The 24,434-nt window shown below is 39.2% G+C and overlaps 6 non-coding genes across 6 annotated transcripts; all 6 read right to left on the bottom strand.

Annotated features, from left to right (window-relative positions):
• Positions 1 to 1,800: 1,800 nt before the first annotated feature.
• Trnai-aau lies at positions 1,801 to 1,874 on the bottom strand. Its single transcript has one exon. It is a non-coding gene; the product is annotated as a tRNA-Ile (tRNA).
• A 3,505-nt stretch (positions 1,875 to 5,379) lies between these two features.
• On the bottom strand, positions 5,380 to 5,453 carry Trnai-aau. Its single transcript has one exon. It is a non-coding gene; the product is annotated as a tRNA-Ile (tRNA).
• A 1,133-nt stretch (positions 5,454 to 6,586) lies between these two features.
• On the bottom strand, positions 6,587 to 6,660 carry Trnai-aau. Its single transcript has one exon. It is a non-coding gene; the product is annotated as a tRNA-Ile (tRNA).
• A 5,285-nt stretch (positions 6,661 to 11,945) lies between these two features.
• Positions 11,946 to 12,019, bottom strand: Trnai-aau. Its single transcript has one exon. It is a non-coding gene; the product is annotated as a tRNA-Ile (tRNA).
• A 6,686-nt stretch (positions 12,020 to 18,705) lies between these two features.
• Positions 18,706 to 18,778, bottom strand: Trnai-aau. Its single transcript has one exon. It is a non-coding gene; the product is annotated as a tRNA-Ile (tRNA).
• Positions 18,779 to 22,366: 3,588 nt separating this feature from the next.
• Positions 22,367 to 22,440, bottom strand: Trnai-aau. Its single transcript has one exon. It is a non-coding gene; the product is annotated as a tRNA-Ile (tRNA).
• Between the last annotated feature and the right edge of the window lie 1,994 nt (positions 22,441 to 24,434).

The raw sequence follows: 24,434 nt of genomic DNA, 5'->3' as shown, positions 1-24,434 counted from the left end.
AGAAGTGAAAGAAAACTAAAAGAAATTATACAACTGCTTTTACTCTAAAAGTTTATTTTATACAAAAACATTTGTCGCCATAAGAAAAGGATCAAAATCATGAGCACTATTGAATTGAAAGTTAGTAAACTGAATTCACAGCGCCCGATTCTTTTGAAATTGTCCATACGAATGTAGTTTTTTTTTTTTTTTTTGAGAAATGAATAAAATTATGAACGAGTTTTTAAAGCTAGTAGCATTTTACATAATTTTAGCAAATCAGAAGACTTAATAGTTGACATAATCGGACTGAGTCAAGGAAAAAGATAAAAGTTCGGATCTCGTCAGTTTGGCCGCCTGCATCAATTCTGTTCGAATTGATTTCATAATGATACACTTTTATTGGTTAATAAATGATGTGAAAATCACTTCTGCTATAAATCAATAAATAAAGAGTTATTAGCAACTAAATTTTGAAAATTTTCGTAATTTTAGCCAATCGTAAGTCATAAATACATTCATGCCAGTTTCCATAGTAACAAGCGGAACATGAGTGACCTTTTGTCTGCGAGAAAGCACATGTTGTCAAATATATTGAAACCACTTATTTTGCCGATCTGTCGACAGTTGGGCGTGTGCATTTATGACCTGGTCAACAAAATGTTTGGGGTTTTTTTTTTCATATTTAATTTGTAATGTGTTGTTCATCGCATTTGTATTAAATGCATATTGAATGCTTAAAACTACTTGTTCACTCGTTTCTTTTTGCCATTGAGATGTACTAAAAATAACAGCTAAATAACGTTTTTTTTTTGGATAAGTATTTTAAATTCAGTCCCACTGCGTGGCACCTTGGGCAAGTGTCTTCTACTATAGCCTCGGGCCGACCAAAGCCTTGCGACTGGATTTGATAGACGGAAACTGAAAGAAGCCCGTCGTATATATGTATATACATATGTATGTGTGTGTGTATATGTTTGTGTGTCTCTGTTTGTCGCTCCAACATCGCTTGACAATCAATGCTGGTGTGTCTACGTCCCCGTAACTTAGCGGTTCGGCAAAAAAAGACCGATAGAATAAGTACTAGGCTTATAAAGAATAAGTCCTGGGGCCGATTTGCTCGACTGAAAGGCAGTGCTTCAGCATGGCCGCAGTCAAATGACTGAAACAAGTAAAAGAGTAAAAGAGTATTTATTTACATGAAAGAAAATTACCGAAGAACTTTTATCGAATTCTTCCAAATCTTTCTGTTAAAACTGTATTGCAACCATTTGTGGGGGGAAATTGTTAAGTGCTGATCGCATGTAAAGTGTTGTTCATCGCATTTGCATTAAATGCATATTGAATGCTTCAAACTACTGGTTTACTCGTTCCTTTTTGTCTTTGAAGTGTACTAAAAACAACAGCTAAATAACGTTTTTTGAATAAATCTTTTTAAGTTCGTGCTCTCGCATTAAATGCATATTGAATGCTTCAAACTACAAAACATGTGTTGTTTACAAATATCGACAAGACGTGCTATCTTCAGGATGCTGACGACAAAATGTGCAGTCACGCACAAAAGGACAGCTTCCAAATCCTGTTTCTGGACTGGGTGAAAAATGATCAAACTTTAAACTTCTATAACTTCTTAAAAATATTTTTTCTGGAAAAAGTGAAATAACTCCAGCAATTCAGCTTGGAAAATGTATATTATTGTACCAAATTTTAAAATTGTCGATAAACTTAAAATTTTTGAAATGCTGGCAGCCAGACCAACTAGATCCAAAAATTCAGTTCGTAAAAACATACAAAAGCGAAAAAAAAAAAATGTGAACACATTGGCCAGTATGGGGCTCGAACCCACGACATTCGCGTTATTAGCACGACGCTCTAACCAACTGAGCTAACCGGCCATTGGTATCCGGTGGCTATAAAAATTAGTATGAACACATGTTAATGCAAGATACAACTTGATGTGTTTGCAATCAGTGTTTTGACACTTGTGAAGGAAGGAAAGAGGGAGAGTAAGAGAAAGAGATAGAAAAGACAGAGAGAAGGAAACAGTTATGTAGATATGGATATACACTATATAGTGTATGTTTTTTGCTTTCTTTCTTTCTTTTTTTTTTCAAAATAGTCTGAGGACAATGTTTATAATAACAATTGCATCGTGGAAGGTGTTTGTAAGCCATTTAAGAAACACACAAAAGCCGTTCGATTCACTTCAACAGTTAAGTTTAATTTGTCAAAATATTTTCGTCGCTAAAATCCGCATCTCGGATTTTTGTCAGTGAACAGGTTACGGATTTTAGCGACGAAAATATTTTGACAAATTAAACTTAACTGTTGAAGTGAATCGAACGGCTTTTGTGTGTTTCTTAAATGGCTTACAAACACCCTCCACGCTGCAATTGTTTTCGTTTCAGCACACCATCTCAGATCAAATTACTTGCTATGCGAGTACATCTCCGTAATGTTTATGATGGTGAAGTAGATTCCTTTTCGCCTGGGGATTTCCAATACCAATTAGATTTTGCGATTGTTGGCCTTTTCCTCGACCTTCCTTTGGCTTTCGATTTGTTTCAGACCAAGTGGTCGATAGTTATCTTTGCTGATAACTAGTTATTAATCATTAACCTTTAACGCGTTTACGACTACAAGTTCTTTACTGTTACGTTGAGAGCAATCCAGTTGTTATCGCTGGAATTACTCCAGATGCAAATAAACGTTTGTGAAACGAAATATTTCCACAAAAATTATATGAGACCGATGGCGGAAAAGTGAGAGAATTCATTGAGTATTTGAGGATATTTTTGGAGGAGACACAAAGAGAGGCTCGTTCGGCATTTCCTGCTTGGAAGTGTTATACCCACCACTGAATCTTATTGAAAATCGATCAATGATCAAAAATATTTCTTTTTTTGCAGTGTTTATGGCCCCTCTAATATGATTGTCTTCTAAAAGACGACGATACTGCCATTGAAGCAGAGGAAGACATCTCCTCCGGCTGGTTTATTCAGTGCGCGTCTCCCGCCTGGTATTTATTGCAAGCGGGACATAACTCCTGTTACCCTAGCTTTATGACCACCAAACAACGTGGTTTTGATCTCTATTGGTTCTCCTCGATGACGGGTACTCGTTGCCAGGCATAACGGCAGTTTTTTTTTTATTATATATATATATATAAATTTTTTTCATAATGGGACAAAAAACCAAGGCTGTGTATAGATTTTAGAACATTTGTAGATAGAAGGTCTTACAGCTGTTTTCAAGATGTTTATTAACTATATCCCTTCATCGGAGACGGTGTGAGAGGATGGTTAAGTAATAGTTAATTTAGATATGATACAAAATAGAGAGTGAGGTGGAGGAAAGAAAAGAGAACAAATGTGAGATATGTTGGGATGTTATATTTGTAGATCCATTTTTTAGGCAGAATGGTATACATATAAGATTCCAATACCTTATGAGTAAAATCCAATGATAATTAAAATTGGTCATTCCAAGTATAGAATTTATACACAGTGTTATTGAATCAATGGTTTTATTTAAAGTGACCTAAAAATAGGGAGTGTCAATAGTAGGGTCAATAGTAGGGTCAAATAGGGAGTGTCAATAGTAGGGTCAAATCGAAAGCAGGAAGACAGGTATTAAAGAAAGAGAAAAAGAAGAGAAAAAAGAGAGAATAAGAAGAAAGTAAGAAGAAAAATAATAAAATAATAAAATAACAAAAAAAAAACAAAAACAGAAAGAGAGGAATAAAGGAAAGAAAGAAAAAAGAAAACAGAAAAAAGAAAAACAAGGATATAGATAAGGGAAAGTGTACCAGTTAGTGGTCAGTGGAAATAATTTGAAAGTATTATTTTATTATTTTTCTATAAATGCTCATAACGCGCGCGCGCGCGCACACACACACACACACACATCAGCAAGCTTTGATCCATGAAGTGAATTGTCACGCCATTTCCCATTCCGCGGTGAAGGCGGCGAGCTGGCAGAAACGTTAGCACGCCGGGCGAAATACTTTGCAGTATGTCCTCTGTCGCTACGTTCTGAGTTCAAATTCCGCCGAAGTCGACTTTGCCTTTCATCTTTACGGGGTCGATAAATTAAGTGCCAGTTACGCACTGGGGTTGATATAATCGACTTAATCCGTTTGTCTGTCCTTGTTTGTCCTCTCTGTGTTTAGCCACTTGTGGGTAGTAAAGAAATAGGTATTACCCCAGGTGGTGGCAAGACTAAGGCTTTGGAACAGCCAAGCATCCTCACGAGCGTCACCTGAGACCTCGGTAAGGCAAAGCGCCAACGATAACAAAAACTTTTCTGTTAAGGGCCCAGTCCTTCCAAACGTCTCAAACATCAATAATATACTCTGATAAATGGTGGAATTATGGTGGAATACAATTACAAAGACAGAGAGACTTGGCACCCATATTGGGAATCACAGTTGGAATTTTGTCAGTCCTGAAAACTCTTATGTACACACTAATAATAAATCCTTTTAGGTTCATATTAAAATAAAACTGTAGCGGATCACCCGTACATGAGAAAATATTTTAATATTGATTTCAAATTTTGGCATAAGGGGAAGAGCGTTAGTTGATTACATCGATCCTAGTGCTCTGCGAGTACTAATTTTACCGATTCTGAAAGGATGAAAGGCAAAGCCGACCTTGGTGGAATTTGGAGTTAGAATGTAAGGACGGATAAAATGCTGCAAAGTATTTTGCCCAGCGTGCCAAAGATTCTGCCATTTCGCCGACTTAAAAAGAAATAAAGAAAAAAAAGAAGACTATTTAAAAAATTGGTTTCAAATTTTGGCACAAGGCCAGCAGTTTGTAGGGAGGGTGTAAGTGGATTACATCGACCCCAGTTGTTGTCGGGTACTTGTTTTATCGACCCCGCAAAGATAAAAGGCAAAGCCGATCTTGGCAGAATTTGAACTTAGAACTTAAGGACGAACGAAATGCTACAAAGCATTTTGCTTGGGGTCCAAACGAATCTGCTTGCTCGCCGTCTTAAAAAAATGTTTCTAATATTGAAAGAACATAAGGCGGTGAGCTGGCAGAATCGTTGATATGCCGGATAAAATGCTTAGCGGCATTTCGTCCGACTTTGCCTTTCATCCTTTCGAGATCGATAAAATAAGTACCAGTTGAGTACTGGGGGTCAACTTGCTCGTCTTAACCCCTCCCATAAATCTGATGGCGGTGGTAGTCGATCTACTGGGGAAAAAGTACGTTCTGTGATTATTTATTTCATGGATTTGCTTGACCATTATCTAAGTTGGGCAACAGTAAGCAACGGAACTTCGATTTCAGTTATATGTCTAGTTTATAATGTACAAAGGTGTTTCTGCGAGGATTGACAATGACTTGCTTAAACTCACACCAACGTATCTAAAAACGAAAAAGTTACTGGCCAGTATGGGACTCGACCCCACGACATCCGCGTTATTAGCACGGCGCCCTAACCAACTGAGTTAACCGGCCACGTTTACGGCACTTGCGTAATAATTATCATGAACAAATAGGAAGTTACCGTAGACTGCTGCTACTGCTGCTGCACTGTTAAGAGTGAGAGTGAGTGTGAGTAACAGATAGAAACAGGGAAGTAAAAGGTAACAAAGATTAAGGAGATGGGGAGGGAGAGACGACAGATTTAGAGATACACTATTCAGTATGTTTTGTTCTTTTATCTCTATATATATAAACGGCAAAATGTCTGTGTGTGTGTGTCCTTTATACAAATCCACAATTTTTCAGTTAGAGAGCTCGCACTTTCTAGGGTCATTCAAAACCGTCCAAGGGTGGTCGTGCACATCTTTACATTTCCCCAGTCACCCCGCAAAGCCACAAAAAAAATCAATAGAAGTGACTTTTTTGTGAATTTTCTTTCCAAATCCCAATCAAAATGCCCGAAACTTGATACGCCAATTGAATGCCAGCTAGCTGTATGTGATTGGTTGGAGACTTGGACAGTACTCGCGTGTATGTGCGCACGCACGCAGCTGTATATGCATGCACTAGCTAGTGAAATAATGAAACGACAGCGCTTTTGAGGCCAATTATGTGGAATAGCGTCCCGGATAATTTAGGAACAAAGCAGTTTCTACCTTGATTTCGATGCATCAATGTAGTTTCCAATTTCCCAGAGAATTTCCAATAAAATTTAATCAACTTCCATCTTTGCTGCTGTTTTTAACAACTTATTTTAGGTCTCAGTTTATCTCGGGTTAATAGATGTTTGTTGTATTTGTCGACTAATAAACGACGCTTTTTTTTTTGTAAGTATACCGCAAGAAGTTCCTTACAAAACATGGATGGATTCGCACTGATTCTGTACCAATTAGACCTGCATTTCTTTTATCTCACTAAAAAAATTGAAAAAGTTTGATCAAACAATCAGGTACAAAGCATCGTACAAGTACCAAGTCTATGTGCACATGTACCTTTCTTCAATATGAATCTCATCAGAGACCTTATGGTCGTCAGGAGTGCATCGTAACGACCATATGGTTTGTGATGATATACATATCGAAGAAAGGTACGTAAAAAAGAAAGCTAGTTTCAAATTAATAAGGTATGCCAAAGACATTGGTGAATATGAACTTACTTTAAAAAGATGGCCAGTATGGGGCTCGAACCCACGACATTCGCGTTATTAGCACGACGCTCTAACCAACTGAGCTAACCGGCCACATAAAATTTAAAGAACTGTTATGTAGATACAATAGTATAGATTACAGTTGTGTGTGTGTGTTCATAGTCCATCTTCTTGTGACACTTGAGATAGAAAGAGAGAGAGAGGGGGAGGGGGGAGAGAGAGCGAGTGAAAGTGAGAAAGAGAGTTACGGTCATAGATAGACACATTGAGTAATTTAAGTATACAGTTGGTTATTGCTCCATTTTCACAGATGATTTGCCGTCACTCTGAGCCGCTTCGTTGTCTATGGCAGTTTTGACTTCTCGTCCATAACTTCTCAGATCACTATTCAGTCCTGTTGCAGATCCGTATGGTTTGAAGCATAAGTGGTATGCTCTTGTTGAATCACCTGGTCTCTGTGGAAGAATGTTACATACAGTTGATCTAACATGGGACTTCGAATGGTTGACATACCCAATCTTAGAGAGGAATACACGGCCATACGTATCACTCTTCCAGCATTTTCTATTTTTATTGAGGTTCTGATGACAGCCTTTCCGAAGCCAAGGCGACCCTCTCCAAAAGCTTTATAATCTTCCCTTATACGTTTCCTCCACTCAGATCTCTCCAAAGCTAGCTCTTCCCAGTTCTTAACATTGATTTGCAATTCCTTGGTTGCCTTTTATGCAGTCTTTGTAATCTTTCTCGTGTTTTGTGCTGAGGACGCTTTCCAATGCACAGCTCGTCAAGGAACAGCTGCTTTGGAATACCGTGATCTTCCTTACGCACAAGGCATCTGAATACATATGATTAGTGGCTGGCGGTTTGTGCTCAGTTGCCTTTGCACGAACTTCTGTGTCAGATGTTTTACATTGCCACTTGCTGAGTGTGAGTGTCAAGCATTTTGTTTGTATGTATGTATTTATGCATGTATGCATGTATGTATGTTATGTCATGTATGTATATATGTATGTTATGTATGTACGTAAGTATGTATGCACGTACACACACAGAGACATATATATACCTATATATATTTATAATATATATATAAATACAGGTATATATATACATGTATACATACGTACATACATACATACATACATAGGCCCAGTGGTTAGGAACTCGTGGTTGTAGGATGGCGGTTTCGACTCCAAAACCGAGTGAGTGTTTATTGAGCGAAAACACCTAAAGCTCCACGAGGCTCCAGTAGGGGGTGGTGGCAAACCCTGCTGTACTCTTTCGCCACAACTTTCTCTCACCCATTCTTATGTTGCCCTGCTCGCTTAGCCAGCGGGGTGGTGTCATTTGAAGGCTAAACCAATGCGAAGTGCATTGTGACCAGCGATGTGTAGCAACATCTGATAGCTTGGTCGGTCACAGTGATATATATATATATATTACTCTCTTTTTCTCTTTTTTTTACTCTTTTTACTCTTTTTACTTGTTTCAGTCATTTGACTGCGGCCATGCTGGAGCACCGCCTTTAGTCGAGCAACTCGACCCCGGGACTTATTCTTTGTAAGCCCAGTACTTATTCTATCGGTCTCTTTTGCCGAACCGCTAAGTGACGGGGACGTAAACACACCAGCATCAGTTGTCAAGCAATGCTAGGGGAACAAACACAGACACACAAACATATTCACACACACTTATATATATATACATATATACGACAGGCTTCTTTCAGTTTCCGTCTACCAAATCCACTCACAAGGCATTGGTCGGCCCGGGGCTATAGCAGAAGATACTTGCCCAAGATGCCACGCAGTGGGACTGAACCCGGAACCATGTGGTTGGTTAGCAAGCTACTTACCAAACAGCCACTCCTGCGCCTATTAAAAAATACCGCTAAGAATTTCGCCTGGCGTGTTAACGTTTCTGCCAGCTACATACATATATATATATATATATATAGCCTCGGACCGACCTAAGCCTTGTGAGTGGCTTTGGTAGACGGAAACTGAAAGAAGCCCGTCGTATATACATGTATATGTGTGTGTTTGCGTGTGTGTTTGTGTGTGTGCCTGTGTTTGTCCCCTACACCAAAGCTTGACAGCCGATGTTGGTGTGTTTACGTTCCTGTAACTTAACGGTTCGGCAAAAGAGACCGATAGAAAAGTACTTGGCTTACAAAGAATAAGTCCTGGGGTCTATTTGTTCGACTAATGGCGGTGCTCCAGCATGGGCGCAATAAAATAACTGAAGCAAGTAAAAGAATAAAAGAATAGATAGTCAAATCAAACAAACAAACATTAAAAATAACAATAAGACGTACTCATGGAATGTATGAGTGTGACGCTTGGTAAGAAGAGAAAGTTTTTGACGTTTCGAGCATAGGATCATCGTCGGGAAGTAAATTGAAAAAGTGTACAAAGAAGAGGGGAAAAATCACCAACAGCACTTGGGACTTCTGGGATACTGGGACTGCAATATAATTTTCCAGTTGTGCCTAATTTATGTCGTATATTGGCATCGTATAAGGATACTGGTGCACAGATTGACTTCAGTTTTAGTAAAACCGTACATGTATTATCTAAAAACAAAAATGTTACTAATCAGCGTGGGATGTGAAGACACAGCATCCACGTTATTAAGCACAATGTTATAACGATCCGAGCGAACCTGCCGTTGCGGCGAAACTCAGAAACCCAGACACACCAGCGTCTATAAATCGACAAAAAAAAAAGAGTAGGCAAAATATAGGCGCAAGAGTGGCTGTGTGGTAAGTAGCTTGCTAACCAACCACATGGTTCTGGGTTCAGTCCCACTGCATGGCATCTTGGGCAAGTGTCTTCTGCTATAGTCCCGGACCGACCAATGCCTTGTGAGTGGATTTGGTTGACGGATACTGAAAGAAGCCTGTCGTATATATGTATATATATATATATATATATGTATGTGTGTGTGTGTGTGTTTGTCCCCCTAGCATTGCTTGACAACCGATGCTGGTGTGTTTACGTCCCCGTAACTTAGCGGTTCGGCAAAAGAGACCGATAGAATAAGTACTGGGCTTACAAAGAATAAGTCCCGGGGTCGATTTGCTCGACTAAAGGCGGTGCTCCAGTATGGCCGCAGTCAAATGACTAAAACAAGTAAAAGAGAGAAAGAGAGAAAATATTAATTTCAAAATTTATGAAATATGTCAAAGATGTTGGTGAATATCTTTATCATTGTAGTCCATGGAGTGAAACTCCTCTTTCATAAACTAAATGTTATTCTCTCACACTTTCTTTCTTTCTTTCGTCGCTCTCTGCTTGTCTGTCTGTTTGTCTAAAAGCGACTTTAAATTAATTCAACTGCATGAATTTAAGCATTTCTGGTGTTCTGACACTGATGGAGCGGAGGAGATTGACAAGCAATGTAAATTTGACGAAGCTAGAAAGACAGTTACAATGTGTGTGCGTGTGTGTGTGTGTGTGTGTGTGTGTGTGTGTGTGTGTGTGTGTGTGTGTGTGTGTGTGTGTTTATGTCTTCGTGTTTGTGCGCGCGCTTCACTGGCTCCAAGAAAGATAAATGTTATCTTGTGGAATCCACATTCGGATGAACTCTAATAAAACGAAATATTTCAACAAAACTTATTACAAACGAATACTGGATGGAGTCGGGGTCACTGGGTATTTGAGGGGATATTTGAAGGAGACACGATGGCAGATCCTTTCAACATGTCCTCCATGGAAGGATAGTAACGTTATAAGTGGGGCGAGGGATAGCAGTCCGCCCTGGAGCGACGCTTTTATCAGGAGGTACTCCCGGGCCTGCTGTTATATGCCTGTGTAAGCTGTACTGATATGAAATTGCTTTTGATGTCGGGGCCCTACTCACAGTTTTCGATTTAGAGTAAATTTAGATATGGCATATTTCAAGGAAATGCTGAATTCTATGATAGAATACTGAGTAGATATACTGATCAGTATTATTGATTTCAAATTTAGACCTAAGGCCAGCAATTTCGTGGGAGGTGGTAAGTCGATGATCTCAGCCACCAGTGATCAACCGGTACACATTTTATCGACCCTGACAGGATGAAAGGCAAAGTCGACCTCCTTACGTTTTGAACTCAGAACGTAAGGACGAACAAAATGTCGCTAAGCATTTTGCCCTGCGTGGCAACGATTCTACTAGCTCGCCGCCTACTGATTAGTATTCTAGAAAAATGATCATAGATCAATATAGATCTATGCTGTGATAACTGGCGTAATTAGGATAAAATGCAATTATTACGATATGAATTTGATGCCTATATTAGGACTTCTGCGTTCGTATTGGAACCCACAGCTGAAATTTTGTCAATCTTGCGAACTCTCATGCACACGCACACGCGCGCGCTGAGTGTTTTTGGTCTCATACCAAGATACCAGGCGCAGGAGTGGCTGTGTGGTAAGTCGCTTACTAACCAACCACATGGTTCCGGGTTCAGTCCCACTGCGTGGCATCTTGGGCAAGTATCTTCTGCTATAGCCCCGGGCCGACCAATGCCTTGTGAGTGGATTTGGTAGACGGAAACTGAAAGAAGCCCGTCGTATATATGTATATATATATATATATATGTGTGTGTGTGTATGTGTTTGTGTGTTTGTGTTTCTCCCCCTAGCATTGCTTGATAACCGATGCTGGTGTGTTTACGTCCCCGTCACCTAGCGGTTCGGCAAAAGAGACCGATAGAATAAGTACTGGGCTTACAAAGAATAAGTCTCGGGGTTGATTTGCTCGACTAAAGGCGGTGCTCCAGGATGGCCGCAGTCAAATGACTGAAACAAGTAAAAGAGTAAAAGAGTATACAATTGGAGCGGAAGAATAGGACACTAGAAAATGTCTTTAATAAATTACTTGAAAGAAATGCCTTTACGTTCTGAGTTCAAATTCCGCTGAGGTCGACTTTGCTTTTCGGGATCGATAAAATAAGTACTAGTTGAACATTGGGGTCGAAATTGCTGGCCTTGTGCCAAAATTTGAACTCAATAATTACTTGAGAGAGCATGAGTGACGATAAGAGGAATGACATATATAAGCAAAGTGATGGTCGGTCTATTTGTAAAAAAACAAAAATGTGTTCTATGATTGCTTATTATTTCATTGATTTATTGGTGAATTATATAAAAGCGGTTGGCTTTGCCTTACAGATCGATACTATTGAATAGCAGTTTCGGTTTTGATGCTTGTCAGTTGTACTGCAGTTTAAAACAGGAACCTCTATTAGTCAATAATATATTCCAGTCATATTTCTAGTTTATATCGTGTAATGACATTTAAAAAAGCGTTGCCGTGAGGACTGAATTTCTTTACAGTAAAATGACATTTATATAAAGACACAAAAAAGAGAAAAAAAAAAGACACGTTGGCCAGTATGGGGCTCGAACCCACGACATTCGCGTTATTAGCACGACGCTCTAACCAACTGAGCTAACCGGCCACTGTAGAATTCGGATAAAAATAAGCATGAACAGACGATTTACGTAGGCTACAGCTGTACGTGTTTAGAATTTGTATTGTTTGACAGCTGGTGGATGAGGGGAGGGGTGAGAGTGAGGGAGAGAGAGAGAGGGAGAGAAAGAAAGAGAGATAGAGGGGAAAGAGGGTGGATGGAGAGAGATAGAGAGAGAAAAGAGACAAAGAGTAAGTAATGGAGGTCAGAGATAAAGAGAAAGAAAGACAGAGAGGCAGAGATAAAGAAGAGCCAGACAGATTAAGGGATACACTGCTGAGTATCTTTTATTTTATTTTAATAAAATAGTGAAGGACAGCGTTTATGACGTCAATCATAAAGATTAGCGTACCAGATTCCAGATTATAAAGGCTCAATGTAGTTTCCACATACTGGTATAATGGGGATGGTCATATTTTGCCAATCAAACACACGTGTTGGTCTTTTCTTCAGCTTTATTTCTTAATTTTTTTGTTGTTGTTTCTTTGTCAAAACTCGTTCGGCACGCATCCTGTGACCTCTTCGGTGACTCTTTATTCCATGTGTCTTCTCTTGTTCTGCTTAGTACATTTTCTGGGCTAAGCTGGACAAAAGGAGAAACGTGGGATAAAGAGTCCCTGAAGAAGTCACAGGATGTGTGACGAAAGGACTTTGACAAAACAATACAAATAATAATAATAAAGCTGAAGCAAAGACAAAAAGCTGAAGCTAAGACAAAACATATAGTGCTGATGGCGGTGAGCTGGCAGAAACGTTAGCACGTCGGGCGAAATGCTTAGCGGTATTCTTCAGCCGTTACGTTCTGAGTTCAAATTCCGCCGAGGTTGACTTTGCCTTTCATCCTTTCGGGGTCGATGAATTAAGTGCCAGTTACGCACTGGGGTCGATGTAATCGACTCAATACCTTTGTCTGTCCTTGTTTGCCCCCTCTATGTTAGCCCGTTGTGGGCAATAAAAAAATAACAAAACATTTAGTGCTGATATATAACACCAACATATAATGCTGAAGTAAAGATTGAGTATAAAATGCTTGTGTTTAATTGATAAAAGATGAACTTCCCCAAGTGTATGACCATTCCCAAGTATAACAATATCTGTTTCAATACAGGATTTCGCATCAAGAATCTTGCAAAACAAATACATAAACGTAACAAAGTTTCCACCGAGAATTCTCATAAATAAACCAATGCAATTTCCACTTTCCCCGAGGATTCTACATAGGCAAACTGTCTTGCAAGACTTTCTGAGAGGCACACCAAGATGGAAAGTTACTTTGTATTTTGACTAGTGCGGCCTGTCTGATGAAGAATCTTATCTCATGCAGCCTGCTTCTCGAAAAAGATGGCGCATGCCTTCCTCGTCTGCTGTTGTTTTTACCAACTTATATCATAGCTTTCGTCTTGTTACGAAATAATAGATATTAGTTGTATTTATTGACATCTAACGGTAATTTCTGAGTGTATTTAGCATTGATTTATATCTTTTTTTTATATTTTATTTATTTCAGTTATTAGACTTGCGGCCAAGCTGGGATACCGCCTTGAAGAAATTTTTAGTCGAATGAATCGGCCTCAGTATTTTTTAAAGTCTGGGACTTATTCTATCGATGACTCTGGCCGAACCGCTGAGTTACGAGGACATTAACACATCAACACTAGTTGCCAAGCGGTAGAAGGAGACAAACACAGACACAGAGAACCCGCACACACACACACACACACCACACACACACACACACACACACACACACACACACGCACACACACACACACACACACACACACACACACACACACACACACACGCACACACACAGGACGGGCTTCTTTCAGTTTCCGTCGACTAAGTTTACCCACAAGGCTTTGCTCCGCCCGAGGCTACAGTAGAAGATACTTACCCAAGGTGCCACGCAGTGGGACTGAACCCGGAACCATGTGATTGAGAAGCAAGCCTCTTACTACACACCCATGCCTTCGCCTGTAGTCTGTGAAAAATTATACTCATCTCGGTTATACTTGCATTTATGTTGTCTCATTAACACAATTTTAAATATTGGTGCGAGGATCGATACACGACATAGTAAGTAAATAACGAGCCTATGTGTGGGCCTAACTGCATCTTCAATGATTAGCTGTACACTCGCCATAGGTTTTGTGAAGAGACACTCGATATTTTACACACTTTGACGATATTTCTAAAAAAAAAAGCAAAAGCAAAAAAAAAACAAACAAGCAAAAGAAACAAGAGTCTGGAAAAAATTAAATTCATATTATTGAAATACGCTAAAGAAGTATAAAAAGAAAGTCTTAGACGAAAATCGTATGTGAAGACATTGGCCAGTATTCGCGTTATTAGCACGACGCTCTAACCAACTGAGCTAACCGGCCATTTCAACAAGGTTTGTATAACAAGTATTACATAGACATGACAGCATATATTACAGTTGCGTGTGTTTGCAGCCAAGTTCCCTGTGACACTTGAGAGAGATGGGGTGGGGAGAAAGAGAGAAAGATTGACAGATAGGCAAAGAGATAGAGAAGGAAAGATATTGAAGGAAAGATTGTCACAGGCATAGATACACTGAAATATATATATATAAACTTAGATAAACTTAGATATGTTTCGACCAAAGATTGGTCCAGGCCATGTCTAACTTAATAGCACCACCTGATAGGATTATTTGAATCCTATTTAAGTCAAGTTTTGTTTATGGTCCATTCAAGTAGTGAGTTTTTGTTGGGTAAGGGTAAAATTAATTAATTAAGAAGTAATCAGTAATGTCACCAAGTAGAATTCGGCATGAAAAAGACCATTTCATGGTAAGCTTAAGTAATACTTTATAATTAGGGTTCAGCAAAGATTTGCTTTACCACATACCGAAGTTTAGAAATAGCACTCAAAAAAACCTTAGCTATTCCTTCTACTTTAAAAGGGACTCCCAGAAAAACCAAAGTACTTGAAAACAATCTACGCAGGCATGGCGGCACTAACACTGAATATGATGTCTGATACCGTTAGGTGGAGAGATATATTCCAGTGCCTTCGAATTTAATATTTGATAGTTAATATTGTTGGAATCCCACACTGATGAGTTGAAAATGGTTGGGTAAAGTATAATTCTTTATTCTTTATTCTTTATACCGATCTAATTCCGAAACGCGCGTACGTGGGTAACCAAATATGGATTGATTTTCGTTATTTTTCCTCTTTGCCTGCGTAGATTGTTTTCAAGTACTTTGGTTTTTCTGGGAGTCCCTTTTAAAGTAGAAGGAATAGCTAAGGTTTTTTGACTGTTATTTCTAAACTGCGGTATGTGGTGAAGCAAATCTTTGCTGAACCCAAATTATAAACTATATAGATAGATAGATAGATAGATAGATAGATAGATAGATAGATAGATAGATAGATAGATAGATAGATAGATAGAAGTAGTTAAGTCTATGTCCGGTTATAGAGTGACCAATGGTTTCGCATCCACAAAGAGCTTAGTCCCGTGAACGTCACCTCAGACTCTAAAGCCGAAGACAAATGTAACCGTTTACCTCTGGGATGCAGGAATCCGTTACAGTCATTTGGTTAGTAAGTCACTAAAGAGTGGATAGTCCGGGGCGGGGACTCAGTGAGGATGGGTTATCTGCCTTGGACCAGTTCTTGTGGGGAAGAAGGGGAACAGGGGAATCATTTTACCTTGGGCTGTTTTTAGACAGTAAGACCTAAAGAAGTGGCCCGAGGGAAATAACCCGACCTAACTGACCCCAGAATTTATACACAAAAGAGGTAACTGTAACAGAACACCTTACATGCTAGAGTGGGCAGTTAAAGCCCAAATCACGAATAAGACTAACTTCAAAGGGAATGAGAAATAAGATATTTCTATAGTTACCCCTAGACTTGACTTATAAAGTATAAAGTATACATGTATAAACATAAATACATTTGCGTGTGTGCAATCCATATACACTTTTCTACTTTAGGTACAAGGCCCGAAATTTTGGAGGAGGGGGCCAGTCGATTAGATCGACTCCAGTATGCAACTGGTACTTAATTTATCGACCCCAAAAGGATGATAGGCGAAGTCGACCTCGGTGGAATTTGAACTCAGAACGTAAAGACAGACGAAATACCGCTAAGCATTTCGCCCGGCGTACTAACGTTTTCTTTATTGCCCAAAAGAGGCTAAACATAGAGGGGACAAACAAAGACAGACAAAGGGATTAAGTCGATTGCATCAAACCCCAGTGCGTAAATGGTACTTAATTTATCGACCCCGAAAGGATGAAAGGCAAAGTCGACCTCGGCGGAATTTGAACTGAGAACGTAACGGCAGACGAAATACGGCTACGCATTTCGCCCGGCGTGCTAACGTTTCTGCCAGCTCGCTGCCTGTGCAACCCATATATATCTGGAAGGGTGCTCATATGGGGAACCAATAGGCTAATCCCCAGAACGATATATGGTGGTTGAAAACATCGAATCTACTCAACACACTCATACATACATGACGGGCTTCTTCCAGTTTCCGTGCACTACATCCACTCACAAGTTTCTTGTAGGCACGGGGTTATAGTTGAAGACACTGGTCCAAGGTGTCACGCAGTAGGATTGGACCCAAAACCACACTTCTTACCACACAGTCATGCCTGCGCCTTTCTCAACTTGAATTCGTAAAAATATTAGATACTTATCTAAAAGAAAAAAAAAAAAAAGAATGAAGTTCATCGATCAGTATGGCGCTCGAACCCGAGACGCTCTAACCCGAGACGCTCTAACCCGAGACGCTCTAACCAACTGAGCTAACCGACCGAATGCGACGAACGCTGATAAAAATTCTTCCATTCACACATATATCTAGACTTTGAACAGCGTGATTGTGTAGTCAGATTTCGTCTGACATTAGAGTTAAGGGAGGAAGGAAACTGACGAATAGGTGTGGAGAGGCAGATAGGAAGAGGAATAAAAAGCGAGGGAAAGAGAAAGTGGAGCGACAGAGAGACAGACAGAGATAGGAACACTTTATGGTGTATTATATAAATGCAGCCCGGGCGGCTGAGGGTATTTGTCTCCCCTTCGTAAATGTATATAAGGACACAGGAAAAATGTGTCAAAGCCGTCAGGAGGCGTCGATGCTTCCTAGGGCTAAACAGCGGTGGTGTACCCCCTACTGTCACGTTCGTGTTAGATTGACAGTATACAACCATTCTATCGCCCCACCACCGTACATGTCTCTACGAGAGATTTAGAAATTTAGTATTTCTGATATATAAATGTGTATAATTTAGAATTGTAAGTCAGAGGAAGGTCAATAGTAACCATGATATCTTAAGGTTCCCAATTCTAAGATTCTGAGAAACTGACGTGACTGAAGTTGAAATTATAATTCTATAATTTAGTATAGAAGTTTTCAAGTTGATACCCCAGGATGGTCTCAATCCAATGACCGAAATAATAAAACGAAGAAACGACCATTGTTCGCCTGCTTTTACAAGGAAAACTGATTTCATACAGGAAAGAATCTAACCACATATTCCCAGGAAATCTACCAAAATGATGAGAGCTGTTGAACTAAAAGTTTGTAAAGTAGATTCAATGGAACTTTTCCGTTTGATTCAGAGAGGCTGATTCTTTCAATTACCCGTTGGGCTCTATTGATTAACGTGAATGTCCTGGGTTTGAGTCTCTATAGTGGCTAATGATAATTAGGGTGAGACATCAGCTACCTCAAGAGAATGGAATGTATCGTCTAATTATGTACTTTAAACATAAAAACTGGGGATTTAAAAAAAAAAGTCATTCGTTAAACATGGGGCTAGGACACACGATATTCGCGTTAGTTACACGATGCCCTAACCAACTGCGCTAACCAGCAACACGAGAATGTCCATATCTGAAAGGATTATCTAGACTGTATTTCGTATGTCTTTATGCTCTGAGATCAAATTCCACCGAGGTGGACTTTGCCTTTCATCATTTCGGGGTCGATAAATTAAGTACCAGTCGCATACTGCGGTCGATCTAAACGACTGGCCCCCTCCCCCCAAAATTTCGGGCCTTGTGCCTAGATTAGAAAAGAAATCTGTTACACTTGAGAGAAAGCGAGAGAGGAGAAGGAGCAAAAGAGAAAGAGAAGGAAAGACAGTTACGGGGTTTGACATATTGTGCAGTGTTTATATGCATTAATTAGTGCTTGTATGTGGAGTGGAAGAAGGGAGTGGAGGTTTTCGTACATACATGTTCACATCTATGAATGGAGCGGCTGCTTTGATTTTACTCTTCGTATATGATCCCAAAAGGAACAGATACTTGGAAGCACTCCGTCGGTTACGACGACGAGGGTTCCGGTTGATCCGAATCAACGGAACTGCCTGCTCGTGAAATTAACGTGTAAGTGGCTGAGCACTCCACAGACACGTGTACCCTTAACGTAGTTCTCGGGGATATTCAGCGTGACACAGAGAGTGACAAAGCCGGCCCCTTGAAATACAGGTACAACAGAAATAGGAAGTAAGAGTGAGAGAAAGTTGTGGTGAAAGAGTACAGCAGAGATGACCACCATCCCCTGCCGGAGCCTTGTGGAGCTTTTAGGTGTTTTCGCTCAATAAACACTCACAACGCCTCACAACAACACTCACAACAGATACTTATATAAAAGAAAAAAAGTGGAAACAAAACAAATCAGCCAAGATGGGGTTCGAACCCACGACCATCACGTTATTAGCACGACGCTCTAACCAACTGAGCTAACCGGGCAACAAGCTGCACTTTTCAAAATCGTTCTTATATTCACACATGTTACTATACTTAGACGGAACAGTTGGGTTGTCAACATTGATGTCGTGACAGTACGATCGAAAGAGAGAATGACAAGCAGCTAAAGACGCGAAACACCGATGGGGATGGTGGATCAGAGATGCAGAAGTTAAGACAGATTGACAGAAAACTCGGAAGACACACAGACAGGCTGAGAGACAGACATAGAGACATTAGAGTAGTGTTTTGTATAAATGTATATAATTTTTAGTAAGTTAGAAGAAGTCCGGTGGTAGCCAGGACATCTTCAGGCTGTTCCGTTTCTCAAGCTTGTCCAAGTGGTTGAAACTCCGTAGCTTTGGCTCAATCGGGCGAAACCTACTCCTCAGTTTCACAGAAGTATAATTCTTATCGAACATTTATTAAGATTTTGGATAACATGCAGTAAATAAAGTGAAAGTAAATAAGTGGCAGGAGTGGCTGTGTGGTAAGTAGCTTGTTTACCAACCACATGGTCCCGGGTTCAGTCCCACTGCGTGGCACCTTGGGCAAGTGTCTTCTGCTATAGCCTCAGGCCGACCAAAGCCTTGTGAGTGGATTTGGTAGACGGAAACTGAAAGAAGCCCGTCATATATATGTATATATGTGCATGTATGTGTTTGTGTGTCTGTGTTTGTCCCCCTAGCATTGCATGACAACCGATGCTGGTGTGTTTATGTCCCCGTTACTTAGCGGTTCGGCAAAAGAGACCGATAGAATAAGTACTGGGCTTACAAAAGAATAAATCCCGGGGTCGAGTTGCTCGATTAAAGGCGGTGCTCCAGCATGGCCGCAGTCAAATGACTGAAACAAGTAAAAGAGTAAAAGAGTAATTCTAAAAAACATTAAAGTAAATTGCAATAGAAACCAGAAATGACTACAGTCTCTTGCATGTCGAATAATATTGTTAGTATTGTTGAAATACTGAACGCTGTTAAGTCATCTCTACAGATTTCGTATGGAAATTCTAGCCTGTACTGATTTTATTATGGCGTTTTGTTTCCGAGATATCAGATGTAAACAAACAATGAGATCGAAGGTGAAAAACTGGTTCATGGATGTAAATGCCATATTCCATTACTTTGGATTCCTATTGTATAAGGTATGTATCCTTACGTCGTGTCTGACATGATCATTATTGTGAGACCTTTGCTACTCCAAGAGAGGTTTCGGTCAGTAAAGGATGGAATATATTGTCTAATTATGTATTTTGAACATAAAAACTAGGGATAACAGACAATGAAATACGTCATTGGCCAGTATAGGGAGCAAACCCACAACATCCGCGTTATTAACACGACGCTGCAACCAACCTAGCTAACTGGCCACACGAGAGGAGAAACTGTTACGGGGGTTGACATATTGTGCAGTGTTTATATACATTAATTATCGCGTGTGTTTGGAGAGAGATGTGAAGTGGGAGAAAGGACGTGAAGTTATCTTACAAATATGTTCACAACTATGAATGCTTTGAGTTAACTCTTCGGACATGATCCAAAATGGGACGGATACATATCTAAAAAAAAAAAAAGTAGAAACAAAACGAATTGGCCAGTATGGGGTCACCTGCTTCCCAATGGTTTCATATCTTTCCTTTTCATTTAGGTATATTCTGTATAGCTTTATTAGCTGGATGTTTAGAAATTCTCGTCTGCACAACTCATTAATCGTTCAGGTTTATTGCATTGCTCGCATGTAACTGCTGGCTGTCATGCATCCACATGCAAGTCACCGAATTACCTTCTGAGTAGTGTTCATTGCTGAGTGTAATACATCCGAACGACGTACCTCAGCTGCTATTCCTGAAATACTGAACATGTCATCAGAACGTGCTGTACTGCTAGGTACATGTAGACGTGACTTAATGAGGGAGATTTTTATATTCCTTTTATGAAATTTTCCGTGTGCTACTGCCGACACTCCAGCTTCTAAAGGATTTTACTTTAATATTTCGGCAAATTTACTTTCATATTTCTTATGAAAGTAAACAGCATGTTAACTTAAATTTTAATGCTTGTCCTTTGAAATTTTCCCAGCAGATTTTTTTGCATGTTAATTACGAAAATGAGATTCATTTGTTTGGTGAAATTAATTATAAAAAAAATGTTAGGAGACTTTTCAAGTTGTAACATACTTTGGTTAACATTAGTCAATCAGAATCCTTCACATTTAACAAAATTCGAGAAGTAACAGGACTGGGGAAAATTTCTAAACATCCAGCTAATAAAGCTATACAGAATATACCTAAATGAAAACGAAAAATATGAAGCCATTGGGAAGCAGGTGAACCGAAGACACTGTATTTGCATTATTAGCATGACGCTCTAACCAACTGAGATAAACGGTAAAACCTTCCGTTTACTTTCAAATCGTCGTGAACACGATTGCAGTCAGTTTCTCTTTAACACTTAACCGGAGTCAGACAGAGAAAAAGAAGGAAAGGTGACTACAGAGATACATATAGAGATATATGGAGTGGTGCATTTATTTCGTTTTGTATTCATTTTTTTTTTACGAAAAGGACAATATTTATAACAGCGTATTGGAAGTAATTTCCATTTCTCTGAAGATTTCGAACACCAATTAGCTTCAGCGATTCTTAACGTTTTTGCCCAACTCAAGATATCTTAAATATTGGGTTCAAAGCAATCCATTTGTTATTTATGGAATCTTTCCCGGATTTAGATGAACGTTTATGAAACGAAATATTTTCTCAGAAATTATACAAGAGACCAATGGAGGGCGGAGTCAATGAGTATTTGAAGGTTTTGTTGCAAGGCGCAAAAAAAAAAGGAAAAAGAAAATGATTACTAAGGGTTAGAGTTTTAATGGAATACAATTATTATCGCATGAATTTGACGTCCATATTGGGAATCACAGCCGGAATTTTTTTTCAATTGTGCAAGCCTTCATGCACATTCAGTGTTTTGAGTCCTTTTGGCATTATACCAAGAGAAATCCGAAATTAAACAAAAGATGTCAAGCTTGGCGAGGTAGAACCATTTGTATATATACAAAATAAAATAAAAATTGAAATCATTGGCCAGTATCGGGTTCGAACCCATGATATGTGCGTTATTTTATTTTGGATTCCTTTTGCATAAGATATATATTCTTGTCTCGAGACTAATATAATCATTATGGTGAGACCCTCTGCTACCTCAAGAGAAGTTTTGGTCAGTAAAGAATGGAATGTATAATTTAAATATGCGTTTTCAACGTAAGAACTGAAAAAAAAAAAGAAAATGTCATTGGCTAATATGAGGCTCGAAAGATAGATAGATAGATAGAGAGAGAGAGAGAGAGAGAGAGAGAGAGAGAGAGTGACAGTTAAGAGTGAAAGTTACGGGTGCAAATATATTGGGCTGTGTTTATATACATTTATTAGTGCGTGTGGAGAGAAAGAGAGAGAGAGAGAGATTGGAAGGTGTTCGTAAAAAGATGTTAACAACTATTAATGGAGTGGCTGCTTTCATTTTACTCTTCGGATATGATCTACAATGAGGTCAATGCTTATCTAAAAGAATAAAACGTGAAAATAACACGCATTGGCCAGTATGGGGCTCGAACCCACGACATTCGCGTTATTAGCACGGCGCTCTAACCAACTGAGCTCACCGACCGACTTATCACCCTTTTTCATTGGGAAAAACGTTAAATATTATTTGCAAAGGTCTCCTTCATCGAAAACCGGTGTTTACCATACGTTGACGAGAGGCAAAAACCTTGAAACTATAGTCCGAATGTATCACTTAGGTTTTCGAGAGAGAATGACCTCCCTTTGCAAATAACACAAGGGCACTGAAATTGTGTCTAAGGCCAGCTGGAGACGTCAATCTCCTGGGGCTAAAAGCGTCAGTAACACCCACCCCCAGTGGCTAGCCACATTCAGATGGCTAGTACACTTTACGTTGTCGAGCGGTTACTGTTTATATATCGTTCGGAGATTTATTAATGCTATTATATCCACACATATAACTAAAGTTGGACGGGACTGACGAGTTGTTAACAGATAGTATTGTCAAACTTAACAAGTAAAGAAGCTAGTTTTGACAGAAAAATAAGAGAGAATGAGCAGTAGAAGTGGGAGACTAACGGAGATGATGACTAGGGAAGTAGAAGAATACAGGCAGAGAGACAACCAAATAGGCAGCCATAGAGACACTGGTTGGTGTATTATATAAATGTACTAGCAGTATCGCCCGGCGTTGCTCGGGTTTGTAAGGGAAATAACTATAAAGCATTTTTAGAGAGTTATAGCAAAAAAATAGCAAAAAAATGCATTAAAAATGGAAAAAATATGATGGTAATTTTTTTTTTAAATCGTTGACTCATCGTAGACATTTTTAGAGAGTTACTTCCCTTATATTAAAAAATGCATTAAAATGGAAAAAAATGATGGTAAATTATTTTTAAAATCGTAGACTCATCGTAGACGCGCGCTAATACCCAGAAGGGCTCGATATGAATCACGACTATAAGATACCCGCTTTTGGTTAAAGTGCACCGCAAAATGTGGGAGTAGTTAGGAATCTAAATCGGAGTAGACAGACACACAACCTTACTTTTATATATAAAGATATAGTTTTTAATGAGTTAGAAGAATAAGGCCGATGGTAGCCATGACATTTTTAGGCTATTCCAATTCTCGAGTCTGTCATGGTAGGCTGACGCTCTGTAGCTTTGTATACATCACTTCAATGCGGGAGCTGGAAGTTCGGGCGAAACCTACTCCTCAGCTCTATAGGAATATATTTCTTCAGTTCTATATTTAAGAGATGAGGAATTATGTACATTATTTACATTATTTACATTATTTACATTCGACGGATATTTATCCTCATCTTGTTTGTCCTCATCAAACAAGATGAGGACAAATATCCGTCGAATGTATTAATGTAAATAATGAATATAATTCTTATCAAACATTTATTAAAAAATTTTGAATAGCATGCAGTTTACTATAGTAAATAAAGTGAAAGTAAATTGTTCTAAAAACATTGAAGTAAATTGCAACAGAAACCGAAAATGACGACAATCTCGCCTCATATATAGATTAGTTGAATTATGTTGTGGAGTTCCTTGGTCATCCCTGAGTGCCGTTTTCCGCATGTTTGTCAATTTCGTTATTTATTTAATTATTTTTTTGTTAATTGTAATTTTTTAAAAACGTTTTTTATCCATGATTATGTAAACACTCACTGTCCTTTGTCTCCAAATTGTCCTGAACGTTTTTAAGTTCTCCACCCGCTTTGTTCAACACAGAAAGTATTATTGTCGTTACCATTAAGGCATAGAGCTTGCACAATCATTAAGACGCAGGATAAAAAATATTTGACGGCATCCTGAGATCAAATACTGCTGTGGCAAACTTTTCATTTCATCCTTGTGGGGTTCATAAAATAAAATAACGCCCAAGTATTGAGATCGATGCAGTCGATTAACCATTTCCCTAAAATTGCTGACCCTAAGACAAAATTTGAAACCTTAAGGCGGTGAGCTTGCAGAATCGTTAGCGCGCCGGGAAAATACTTAGCGGCATTTATTCCGGCGTTATATTCTGAGATCAAATTGCGCCGTGATCAACTTTCATCCATTCAGCCTCGATAAAATAAGT

This window comes from Octopus sinensis, linkage group LG8 (assembly GCF_006345805.1).
Source record: "Octopus sinensis linkage group LG8, ASM634580v1, whole genome shotgun sequence".
Classification (NCBI taxonomy): Eukaryota; Metazoa; Mollusca; class Cephalopoda; order Octopoda; family Octopodidae; genus Octopus; species Octopus sinensis.
This window is presented reverse-complemented; position numbering and strand designations above follow the sequence as displayed.